The sequence below is a fragment of the Octopus bimaculoides genome, chromosome 15 (genome assembly GCF_046866305.1).
Source record: "Octopus bimaculoides isolate indiv1 chromosome 15, ASM4686630v1, whole genome shotgun sequence".
NCBI lineage: Eukaryota > Metazoa > Mollusca > Cephalopoda > Octopoda > Octopodidae > Octopus > Octopus bimaculoides.
The window spans coordinates 46,290,490-46,304,317 of NC_142942.1; the positions used below are offsets into that span (position 1 = coordinate 46,290,490).

Here is a 13,828-nt window from a genome sequence, read left to right on the forward strand (position 1 = left end):
GTAACTTAGCGGTTTGGCAAAAAGAGACCGATAGAATAAGTACTAAGCTTCCAAAGAATAAGTCCTGGGGTCGATTTACTCGACTAAAGGCGGTGCTCCAGCATGGCCACAGTCAAATGACTGAAACAAGTATAAGAGAGTAAAGAGAGTGTACTGAGTGTTTTTTATGTGATACCATTGAGATCACCAAAGTACTTGCAACATAAGACCCTGCAACTAAGTGGGGAATAATATTGAGGGGAGTGATTCTATGTATATATGCATCTGTGTCTGATACATACGTGCAGTCTCTGTCACATGTGCTCAATATAACAGACACTGTAACTCTTGCATAAGTCTGTTTAACCACTGGAGGCACTGTCCCAGCTGAGCTGAAAACAGCAAGAGCACTACCCATGATCAGCTCTGGCTTAGGGAGGCCCTGAGATGTATGTATAAGTGTGTGATTAATGATTTTGCTTTCGAGCCATATTGTTTTGGGTTCATTCCAACACCATGGCACTTTGGACTAATGTCTTAGACTATAATCTCAGGCTAACCAAAGCCTTGTGAGTGGATTTAGTTGGCAGAAACTGGAGAGAGAGAAAGAAAAAAAGCACATTACATGCATCTGTGTCTCTACTTGACATTACAAAATAGTCATAAATGATTTACCATCATGCAAACAATGCCCCACGTATCCAGTGTTCCCACGGACAGAAATGTTCCCATGATTGGAAAACAAGTGAGGGTTGACAATAGGAAGGGAAAGTTATACAGCTGCAAGAAATCTGCATTAGCAAATTCCGTCTGATCCATGAAAGCATGGAAAAATAAACATTAAAATGATGATATAGGTGTAGGCATGACTCTGTGTGTGTGTGTTATTTGGATGGACTTTCTAGCAGTTCAACAGCAATTATTTACAGGCTCTGTTGCCAGTTATGTCACTAATGATGATGATGATCAAGACATGAATGATGTACATTATAGTAAAATATATAATGTGTATAAACAAATGTACATTTTACATCATACATACGCTATCGAATGTGTGAAATATAACAAGTTTTGGGGGTAAGCAGCACCCTCCGTCTGTTGCATATGAACATCAGAGAACAGCAAAAGATGGTAACATCATCCGTTAGAACAAGCATCTCAACAGCTGGTAGAACTCAGAACCTGACAATGTTCCTAACGAGACCTCTCATAGAAACATTGGTAACTTAGGTGTTAAATGAAGTGATGCCTGCAAAAATGGATTAATAATTACCATTGCTGAGGCTGGGTTTCTCAACTGTTGGCAGATTGGTGCAAGATTTGAATTTCACAGATCAGTCAGCCTTAGCGAACTCTACTACTACCACCTCTCTCTCTCATGCACAAGGAAGTAGATTGATTCTGGTGGGCCAATGAAGATGCTTCTATGTAATTGTTCAGCCTGCTAGATAGAGAAGGTAAATCTCCCTCAATTCATACCTTGAAAATGGAAGGACACAGCTTTAGATATATCCTCCTGGTAAAAAAGACAAGATGGTCCTGGCTGGAACACATGTAATCATAGGCTTGTTTGCTTTGTTGAGGACTGACATCAACAACAACTGTGTAGTTATTGGTGTTCATAACTGTTTTGTGTTGTTTACAGTTTAATTGTTGGAGGTGAGGGAATAGCAGTTCTTAAATATTCTAGTTTATTTGATAAGATTTTGTATGTATTGGATAAATTTATTTTTCTCAACCTCTGCAATATTTAGAGACTTTCATTACCCTCATCCTCATCTTCACACCCTTCTTTCTCCCTCCCCCAACCCCTAACCTTGACCCCAACCTCTTCCCTTGCACATACTTTGTCCCACCACCCCTCATCCTCTCTGAACTGCTTGTCCCCTACACCCCTCTTGCATATCCTTCATCCCCCCCTCTTCTTTCTCTCATACCTTTCACCTCTCACGCCCTCTCCCCTGCATCTCTTCCTTTGCACAGTCTTTGTCTCCTGCACCCCTTGTCTTTTCATCCCCTCCTCATCATCATCATCGTTTAACGTCCGCCTTCCATGCTAGCATGGTTTGGACGACTTGACTGAGGACTGGTGAAACCGGATGGCAACACCAGGCTCCAATCTAATTTGGCAGAGTTTCTACAGCTGGATGCCCTTCCTAACGCCAACCACTCAGAGCCTCTACCCTTATTGAAATGACTGCAACTGCAAGTAAACGACAACACCCCTTATATAAAAAAAAATCTTTCTAGTCATTTACTTAGATTAAATGTTGTCCCAGGTTCAGCCCTGCCCACCAGCTCACAGCCAACACCTTGAGTAATGTGAACATGGTCTCTTTGATGAGAATATCAACATTCTTTCTCGTACTAGTCTTGGAGTCTCCATAAAAATAAGAACAAAGTGCTGCTTTGCCTCATTTGACTAAACCTTAAAATAGTACTAATTTGTTGTTTTTTCTTAATCTCTCACAAATGGTGTTTTTTTTTCGTTTCCTTTTTTCGTTTTAACATGCCCCATCTTTGTTGGTTTGGAGATGTGAATTGCTCAATCGTTTCACCAAAATATCAACATGGATTTAAGATTAAATATTAAATTCCTACCAGATCCTTCTACAACATTTCAAAGCTTGATTCAGGAATATGTCTATATCAAACATTGTTCAGTATATATAAATATTCCCCTTCCAGAGTAGTTCACCTCTTTTTACCATTTTCTTGTTTTGCCATTTTTCATCTTTTCTCTCCTTCTCTCTCTCTCTCTCTCTCTCTCTCTCTCTCTCATTTTTAATATTTTTTTTAAACCTTCAATATGACCCACAACATCTGTTTGAAATATTTTCTTGAATAGCATCAACAAAAGTTGCGTTATTTGATAAGGTTTAAATTTTGGAGGGAATTCTCTTTCTCTCTCTCTCTCGCTCTCTCTCTCTCTCTCTTTCTCTCTCTCTCTTTCTCTCTCTCTCTCTTTCTCTCTCTCTCTCTCTCTCTCTCTCTCTCTCTCTCTGCAGCATTCCTCCCCCTTTCTTCTTTAATAGTGAATAATTTTTCAATTAGCACACTACATAGCAATATAAATTGTTAGATTAGCCCAGCTGGTATACAAAAACGAGGTTAAATAAATAACAATATTACTCTCAAAACATACACAACTCTTGTTAGGTTTTCGAAAATGCAAGAAAATGGCAGAGATTAAGAATGTATGTTTCTAACCGGCACACTTCAGTTAAGATTGTAAAGCTGGGAATCCTTGAGGGATAGGTCAATCAGTCTTTTAAAGGTTATGACATTTGGTGGTTTGGCTCTTCAACCTCTAGGAGCAATATTACAAATGAACATGGTATTAGCCAGCTAGCAAATATTTTCTCTTGGAGTTCTCTTAAAATTCCTTCAGGAAAAAACAAAAAAGGAAACTGAACTCTAATTTAAACTAATCAGTAGATAATTAATTAATGTTTGTTAATTTTTTTCCAACTCTTTATCTAATTTCAACTTGGAAGTTTACAAACCATATTCCTTGTTTATAATGATTAAAGTCGTATTTAGTTATCATTTACAAATGGAGAGACCAGTGAAGTACTAGGTGTCAGTATAACAGACTATTTGCTACCACCATCACCACCACCAAATTTGAGGCTTTGTGCGCTATGATAAAATGCAATTATAATATTATAATCAGTCCAAGTTTCCTAGTGCATGTTTCTACCTCCTCCTCTTTCTCTACCTTCTTTTCCTCCTCCTCCTCCATAACAAAGGTTTCATGGGCCTGTGCAGCATATCTAATGTTAACCTCACAATGAGGGCCAACTTACTCTTGTGCCTAATCAGCTGGTCCTACATCTACCCTTGCTAATCTTTAGTCCTCTCTTTTTATAACAAAAAACCTGATAAGGAGTTTATGAGGTCATGCTAAAATTGTAGTCAAATCTTATCTCGAATCACATCATACAAGTTAAGAAAAAAGGAAGGATAATGTAAACGTTATGTCTGGAAAAATTATAGAATGGTCAAGGCTGGAATGTCAGTGTAAGAGAAAGAGAGACAGGATTCAGAGTTTGCTGGGTGCAAGGAATATGGAAAAGAAAGGGCCATATCACAATAAAAGAAACCAATGAGGAAGCTTCTATGTTGTTGTTTGACTTAAGAGAATAGCAGCTAAATCGCCTTCAAATCACTCATTGTCATCTTTGAAGAAGAGGACACATTAGATACTGTGGTCCTCGGTCCTGCACATAGGAAAATGTTGGGATGGTCCTAACTGGAATGCCTTTGTTAGAAGCAGTTGTTAAGAAGTTTGCATCTGGAGGACTGGCTTATGGATGGCTGACTGAAAGAGTCATTATGCATGAAATGGGGGTAGGTTAGTTGGTTGGTTGGATGGATGGATGTATATGTGAACGGGCAAAAAAAGGAAAAAGCTGTGACCCCATCAGCAACAGCAACAAGGGTTCCAGCTTGCTCATGAAATTAACGTGCAAGTGGCTGAGCACTTCACAGACACGTGTACCCTTAATGTAGTTCCCAACCGGATTCAGCATGACACGGAATGTGACAAGGCTGGCTCTTTGAATCACAGGTACAAACTCATTGCTGCCAGCTGAGGTGACTGGAACAACGTGAAATAAAGTCTTGCTCAAGGACACAATGTGCCACCAGGAATCGAACTCACGACCTTTCGACTGTGAGCTGCATACCCTAACTTTTAAAGTCATGCACCTTCACCATATGTGTGTGCAAAGGAGGACTCAGAATCCAAATAGATTGTTGTTATTTAAGTTCAGCTCTTCCCTGTTCGTGTGATCCTACCTTTGAACAAAAACATTCTATTTGTGACTATCCTCTCTTTTCTTTTGTTGTTTTTTTTTTTATCTGGCATAATGTCTCTAGGAATACATTAACCAATGTGTCCTTTGCTTTTTTTTTCTCTTTTTTTTTAAGACAATAGTATTATATGTGGGTAATTTTGGTGCTATTTCTAGCATGCTTATTCATCTTGTAGAGGCCTCTTTACAGTGTTTGTCCAAACATTGTTGTCGGATGTGCTGCTGTAATATTGGAGTAGCATAGGAACACACGTGACTGAGGGAGTAAAAGGGACCATTGATAACGTGGGGTGGGGAGAGGGCATAGCATGGGTGATGGGGGGTTTCTCTTTTCAGCAGCCCCTCCCCCCTCTCTCTCTCTACCTCTCTCTACTAACAAGCAAATTTGAGAAAACTGAAAGCCGAAAATGTAGTCGGGTGGATGAAGGGTGGACTCCGGTTAGTGTAAATGTATGCATGCTTGCACATGCGTGCGTGTGTGTGTGTGTGTGTGCATACATGCGATGTTTGTATTTGAGTGTGCGTGCTCCTCGTGTGTGTGAAATAATGTTTATTTTATTTCTCTCATATTTCTGTCTGTAGTCAACCGGCTTGCCAGCTCCCTCGCCACCTCCCCTGCCACCTCCCTCTCCATCACTTTCACCCTGCTCCTGTATCCTTTTATTTCTACACTGCTCCATGCCCCAACAGCCTCTCTTTACCTACCAACACCCCTCCACACACACACACGGTATGCACATACATTGCGTATTTGTTTCGTAGTTTTCGCCTGCTTGCCATCCACATCATTGTAATTTCCTCCTTACCCCACCCCTGCTTCACCCACCCTCCCTCTGTCCCCTCCCATTTCTTCCATCCCTTCCCCCCTCCATTCCATTTGTCCTATTCAACTAGCACCACACCACCACAGTACCAACCATACTACGCAACATTACCACCATCGTACAACACTACCACCATAACATACCATCAGCTATCAAGCCACACCATGACCACAACACAACACCCTCCCATACAACAAACACTATTACAATCATCAGCATCAACAGCGCACTATCACCGCTAACAAACAACTCTAACATGCAACATAAGTGCACGCATGGCTGTGTGGTAAGAAGTTTACTTCTCAACCACTTGGTTCCAGGTTCAGTCCAACTGCACGGCACATTGAGCAAGTGTTTTCTACTATAGCCTTAAGTTGATCAAAGCCTTGTGAGTGGATTTGGTAGATGGAAACTGAAACAAGCTCATCATATCATCATTGTCATTTAACCTCTGTTTTCCATGTTGGCATGGGTTTGGAGAGCTTGACAGAAACTGGCAAAGCCAGGGGTCACACAGGTTTCATAGTCTGTTTTGGCTTGGTTTCTACAGCTGGATGCCCTTCCTAACACTAACCACTTTACAGAGTGTACTGGGTGCTTTTTTACGTGGCACCTTGGTTTTAGAATCTCAATTCTGTTGGGATGGGCTAGTCTTTTTAAGTACAGCAATGCACCACATATCTTGGTCCTCTGTCATCACCTTCATAAGGTTCAGTGTTTTGAGATTGGCCTTCAATATTTCGTCCCATGTCTTCCTGGGTTTCCTACTTCCACAACCTCCCTCCACTTTAAGTGATCGGCCTTTCTTTATGCAACTCGTCGTCCATCTGTACCATGTGACCAAAACATGTGTGTGTATGATTGTGTCTGTGTTTGTCCTCCACCACTGCTTGGCAACTGGTGTTAGCGTAAGTCCTTGTAACTTAGCGGTTCGGCAAAAGAGACTGAATGTTCCAAGCTTCAAAAGAAACAAATAAGAAACAAATAACTCCTCAAGGCAGTGCCCCAGCATGGCCTCAATATAAGAACTGAAACAAGTAAGATAAAAGAGTGCCACCATCACTTTATCCTTCCCACCACAACAGCCTGTACCACTTCCTCACTACCATTAACATTGCAGCAACAACACTTGACCTGCTAGAAATAACAATCTGGTATTCCTTGAATCACATCTTAAAGTCTTAAAAAAATAACAAGATACATTGTGATCTGAGATACACTGTATCTGAAAAACGAAATAGACTGACTGGGCATGGCCGGAATGTCTTCACAATAGATTTGCTGGGTCTGAGCTATCCGAGGTTAAACAGCAGCAGAAAAACACAGACACCAATTTCTGAAGTGGGCTGGCCTCTGCATGGTTGCCCAACCTATTTCAGAATAGCAACTGAATCTCCCAGAAACCAGACTCTATTGTCTTGAAGAATCCCTAAAAAAAAAAAAAAAAAGAAGGCTGCATGGTCATGGCTGGAATGCCTTTGATCATGGGCTTCACCTGTATCCAGATAACAGCTTTGGATACAGACTTATAGGCAGATTCTTTAGTCATTCAAAATTACTACCTTTTCTAATTGTTCTAAAGTTTTATTTGAACTTGTCTTTATTAGTTGTTGTCCTCCCAATCTCTCTCTCTCTCTCTCTCTCTCTCTCTCTCTCTCTCACACACACACATTCACTCTCTTGTTCCATTGTTGCTTGTATTCTCCAGCAGTATTTCTCACCTGCCCTCTTTGCTTTCCTCTTCCTCTTCTCTCTCCTCCTTTCCTCCCCTTCCTCTCCTACCGTCATGTCTGTAGCTGTTATGCATGGGAGTTAGCAGGGGTTATTGTTGTTAACTGATGAGGAGGATATGGATGTCTTTCCAATACCACTGTACCATTTCTAATTTTTTAAAATCAACCATTGTTCCCCCTCTACGCCTCTCTACTTTTGTTTTGCAGCCAGAGGCTATGTACCCCCCACTCCCTATATATACACATCCAAACATGCACAACGACTATACTCACCTATGTATGCAGATTTACGCACATGGAACCACAGACGTACTGCTATTGATTGTTCAAACATCATCCCCCATGCTCCCACATACTCCCCACCCCATACAACACACCCAACTCGAAAAGTATTTCATTCATGGCGCTTTCACCCCATCTGCCCTCTGTTGACTGTGGCAGAAAGAGGACTCTTGTAAATGTGAGAAGAGGCCCTTGGTATAAAACTGTGATTGTGGAGAAACATGAGAAGAGAGAATGAGGGCCCTTCAGCTGTAGAGATGGTAACAAGGTAGCCAAGAATGAAGATTCTTCAGCTATTGATATGGATCGAAATGAAGACATTTTACATGTATGATACAGAGAGGCCATAAATAGGCACTGCCTTCGTGGATTGTAACATAGTACTTATTTCATCTGCACCTCTATCATTTTCATCCTTTGATTTCTGCTTTCTATACTGGCATGGGTTGGACAAGTATTAGGAGTCTATTGCCCACTAAGATGGCTTAAAAGGACTACCTTTCGCTCATATGTTCCATTTTGGTGTGGTTTCCCAACAACAATCTCCTGATGCTTCCAGCACATTTTAGCTTCTTGTGAGGAGTGGGGGATGAGGGTCACTTCCTACTGGTCGTTATAGTTTTGTCAACGCTTCTAACTCTCATTTGTAGATACCATGTTTCCTCGAAAATAAGACCAGGCTTATATTGATTTTCACTCCAAAATGTCGTATTAGGGTTTATTTTCAGGGGAATTCATATTTTTTTTTAGAGAAAACGGCAAGATTCTTGCCCAATGATTCCTCCAGGATTCCTTACTTGTACTCAATAGAATAATTCCTTCTTCTTAAACTCATCTTGTCTTGGGGGTGAAAATGACCTGACAAATGATTTCCCATTCAATTTCATCATGTTTTCTGAGAGATTTTTGCCTTAAACCTCCCAAATAGCTAACTATTGTCAACTGCCCTGGGCAAGTCGGGTCTCAGAGTCTTCAGTATTGCCATTATCTTTCATGGTGTTGTCATAATTCTTCCCAAAGTATCAGCTTCCTTTCTCCTGAATTGTTGGAATCTCAGACTCCTGAATGCTGATGATGTTAGTTTTCCTCTGAGGATACTCAGGCGCTGAGATTTCCTCAAGTTGAATTTTATATGCCATGCAGCCATATTCTTCAGCAAGTCCAAAATCCATCGTTTTCCTTGGACTAATAATGTTAAAGCTGTTACATAATACCTGAAGGCCCTGCAGACTAGATACCATATATTCCTTTCTACTATAGGCACCATACCTGAAAGTTTGGGAAAGGAGAGCTTGTTGATTAACTTGTATTTATTTCACCAACCTTGAAAGGCAGAGTCAACCTCAATGGAATTTGAACTCAGGACATAAAGACAAATGAAATGCTGCCAAGCATTTTGCCTGGCATGGTAATAATTCTGCCAGCTTGCCCCTTTATGAATATCTTATATTGTCATCAGTTTCAAGTCCACTAGACTACTTTCTTCCCACCTAATAGTAGGCTCGTGGCAACCTTAAACAGACCTTAAATTGTGTGCCTTGTTACAAACCCTTCTCAAGTGTCTACTACTTGGTAATGAAATTTCCTCTTAGCGATCCTTATTTTCAGTGAATTCCTATGAAAATAACACAATTACTGCTGATGGTACTCCAATGCATTTTGGATTAGCTGTTGAGGCTTGTTTAGCAAAGATCAGTGCAATAAATCCAATAACACTAACTTAAAGAAATAATTAAGTTATCTTGCGCTACCTACTCCAATTTACTGCTGTTGTTGTTAATTTAGCAACAACTGAACAAAATTGATTAGATAACCACAGAGTAAAAGGATTTAATTAGTTCTTTATACAGGACTCTCTATTTTGTTTCAAACTTAATTTGGTCTTTCTAAAGCACACTTTTCAAGAGTTATGAAGGCTCATGGCTAAGTGGTTAGGGTATTCCACTCAAGACTAAAGCTGTGAGTTCGATACCTTGCAGCATGCTGAGTCCTTGAGCAAGACACTTATTTCACATTATTACAGCCTACACAGCTGGCAAAAGCAAGTGGTACCTGTGTTTCAAAAGGGCCAGTCTTGTCACATTCTGTACCACACTGAATCTCCCTAAGAACTACATTAAAGGTATGCATGTCTGTGGAGTACTCAGCCGCTTGCACGTTAATTCCATGAGCAAGCTGTTCCGTTAATCAAGTCAGTTGGAACTCTTCTCGTCATAACCAATGGAGTGGCAGTTTCAGGGATTAGACATTGTGGCAGTAAGACTAACAAGACACTTCACAACAAATTCTGAAATTACAGTTGATTTCATTTGTCAATAAGTAATTTCCTGTTGCTGATTTTATTCTTTTAATCTTTCCAAAATTCTTTCTGAAGTAAAGCTTCCCTCATCCCGGCATATAAATAAAATAATTTGTGTCCTCAACTAATTCATTACTTTCAAACAACTGCTTCGTAAAATTCTCTGCCAGCCAAACACATTGCATTAAACTATTTTTTTTTTCTGATTTGTTCTGGACGCTGTGCCCACAGTTTTCATGAACGAGTGAGATCGACACAATGTCTAGTACTGTAATGATTATGGATCTTTGGTAACTTATGGTCATACACTATATCGATGTGTAGGTTGAAACAGGGCTTCCTCCCAATTTTGAGTTAATGGAATACAGTGGTGTTTCCCTAGCTGTACTATGTCCTCTCCCTCCCCTCTTCCTTTCTCTCTCTCTCTCTCTCTCTCTCCATATGGGTCCAGTAACGGACGGCTGGATCATGCCCACTGTGTGTGAAACTTTACTGCAGACTTTGTCCTTACACTGTATTGCTGTGTAGTATTCTAGATCAGATTGAAAAGGCAAAGAAAAGAATTTAATGCTTATGAATTCCAAATATTATCTAATTGGGCCATTGGAGACTCTGTGTTTACATTTGTGTGTGTACGCACACAAGTGTATATATTTATGTATATATCCACACACACTGTGTTCTGCTTTCTCTCTCTTTATATATATATATATATATATATATATATATATATATATATATATATATATATATATATATCAGTGTGCATATCTGAATTTATATTTGTATGTATTCAAATAAATCAATATATATATAGATATGTATATATATATATATATATATATATATATATATATATATATATACATGTATATATAAGCATTTATTTTTATGCTGTCGATTGAAGATAGCAATCTATATTAATTTCTTGGGCTCCAGTTTGCCAATGATTTCCTCACACCCTCTTATAGAAAGAGTGCAATATTTAATTAGTTTAACAGATTTTCCCTAGAATGATGTTGCTATTGTTGTTGAGGTGCTTCTTAGTTTCCTCTCATTAGAAAGCCATGATATCAACCAAGAAGTTTGTTGTTGTTCTAAACTTTTTGTTGGTTTTTTTTTTTTTTTTACTTTATTGTTATGGAAGTAATTATATTTGGTAAGTTCAATATCTTAAAGATTTTTCAAGTATGTTACCATTATAGTTACTGTTGTTGTTGTTGTTGTTAAGGCAATAAGCTTATAGAATTGTTACTGCACCAGAAAAAATAGCTTAGTGGCATTTCATCCAGCTATACATTCCGAGTTCAAATTCCATGGAGGTCAACATTGTCTTTCATCCTTTCGGGGTTGAATAAGTACTAGCTCAGTACTGGGGTCATTTTAATTGACTTATCCCCCCCACCAGTACTGGGGTCATTTTAATCCACTTATCCCCTCTCCCAAAGTTGCTGGCCTTGTGCCAAAATTTGAAACTGTTCTTGTTGTTATCATCATCATCATCATGGCAGTGAGCTAGCAGAACTGTTAATACACTGGACAAAATGCTCAGCATCTTATCATCCATCTTTACATTCTGAGTTCAAATTCCACTGAGGTCCACTTTGCCTTTCATTCTTTTGGGGTCAATAAATTAAGTACCAGTGAAACACTGGGGTCAATGTAATTAACTATTCAGCTCCCCCAAATTTCAGGTGTTGTGGCTTCAGTAGAAAGGATTATTATTATTATTATTATTATTATTGCAGTGAGCTGGCAGAATTGTTAGCATGCCAAAAAAAAAAAAAATGCTTGGTGGCATTTCTTCTGACTTTGTTTTGTTAAGATGACAAGGTGACAGAATCATTTGAGCATCAGACAAAATGCTTTAGGGTATTTGTTCAGGCACATTACATTCTGAGTTCAAACCCCACCAGTATCTATTCTGCATTTTGTCTTTTGGCAGGGTTGATAAAATAAGATACCAGTCAAATACTGAAGTTAATTTAATCAACTTAACTCCTCCTCCTCATAAAAATTTTTGACTTTATACCAATATTAAAAGTAATTATTTGTGGATGACTGAATCAGCTAGGGGGGGGGGGAAGAAATTTCTTTGTGAAAATGTGACAGACATGACTCAAGTGAATGGGTCCACTCCCAAAATGCACCCATTACCCAGTCAGACAGTGACAGCACTCATAACTACTAGAGGCTATGATGGACACTGACAGTATTGCTCATACCAAGCACCTCAACATTTTTTTCTGTGCTGGTGCCACATAAAAAGCACTCAGTACAATCTGTAAAGTGGTTGGCATTGAACAGGGTATTCAGCTGTAGAAACCATGCCAAAACAGACAATTGAACCATTATGCAGCTCTCTATCTTGCCAGCTCAAACAAATGTTAAATGATGGTGGTGGTGGTGGTGTGTGTGTGTGAGTGTCCATGACATTCTCAAGGCCTCCAAAACTGTTGGGAGGAATGAAATAAGCTACTCTCAGACCCGAAACCTGGCCCAAATGCCTACAACAGAATGAAATCTGCTGATGGCAACCATAGGCCAGGTGGTAATGTTAAACCAGGAGACAAATTATATCTACCAGCCAAGAATAGGATCGGCTCTTTAGGCAGACTTCCACATCATTTTCCACCTGTTGTTGGAGATAATTGCCCCTGGTGTCGCACGGTGTAATCAACACCAAAACACCATGGTTACAAAACAGACTTCTTAAACTTACACAGCCCTACTTAAAGACATTATCAGAAAAATGCGGTCTGCACTGGATAATACACTTTCATTTTGTACTTACAAGGACAGATCTTAACATTTTCTACTACTAACTTTACATTAACCATGTGGTTGGTTATGTATTGTTACAAGCTTCATGCATGTATATAGTCATGTTTGTATGGTTGTATGTATGTAGTCATGTTTGTATGTATGTATGTATGCATATTCATTGGGTGTGAAAATGTGTTGCTAGTTGTGTGTGAATAAATTTATGTACATTTTCATGACTCTTGTCTAGCAATCCAACAGATTTGTGCCACACCCGAAATACCTGCCACCTAAATAAAAACATATATTTTCATATGCTGACAGTGGTTTGGTGGTACTGCGATACCATACCGCATTATAGCTTGGCTTAGATAGAAGCTCACAAGTTAAACAAGAGGATATAAAAGAAAAAGCTTAAGGATGGGCAATAAAAGTGAGAAAGAAAAGAAGTATAGAATACCAAAGTAAATACACCCACTCATATATATATATATATATATATATATATATATATATATATATATATATATATATATATTATTCACTTGTGTATATTAAAAAATGATTGTGTGTGTGTGTGTGCTCTTCTTTTAATGGTTTCAATCATTAAGTTGTGGCCAGGCTGGAGTACTGCCTTCCAGAGTCTAGATGTTCATAGTAACTCTAGTATTTCAGTTTGTCATGTATATTATCAGCTTCTATTTGTTGATCTGCTAAGTTACAAAGCTCAATAGAACACAACTGAAAACTTCACCCATTTTTAGGGCCAGGCTTGAGTTTCATGCCGCTGCAATCTTTCAGGCTTTCTCACTGGAGATTGCAGTTGTTTGAGATTTGAGGTGTGAGACAAACATTCATTTTCAATGGACGATATACAACATGTATTGAGTACTCCTTTGTTCATTCATTCCTGAATGCACCAAGGAATGCTCAATATATGTTGTAGAGTATATGGTTCATTATGTATGCATGTGCATGCATACAGACACACACAGACACGCACTCTCTCTCTCTCTCTCTCACAGATTGTCTGACGCTTGGGTATTAAGTACAATGTTGCATGAAGTTGAAATATGGGCACTGAATACAAAGAATATTTCTTCCATTCTTTTACTTGCTTCAATTATC

The 13,828-nt window shown here is 39.1% G+C and overlaps 1 protein-coding gene across 2 annotated transcripts in view; it reads left to right on the forward strand.

The window, feature by feature from the left end:
* LOC106880847 (DET1 homolog) overlaps positions 1-13,828 on the forward strand; it is a 136,257-nt gene that overhangs the window by 78,486 nt on the left and 43,943 nt on the right. The gene's annotated exons all lie outside the window — the stretch shown is intronic.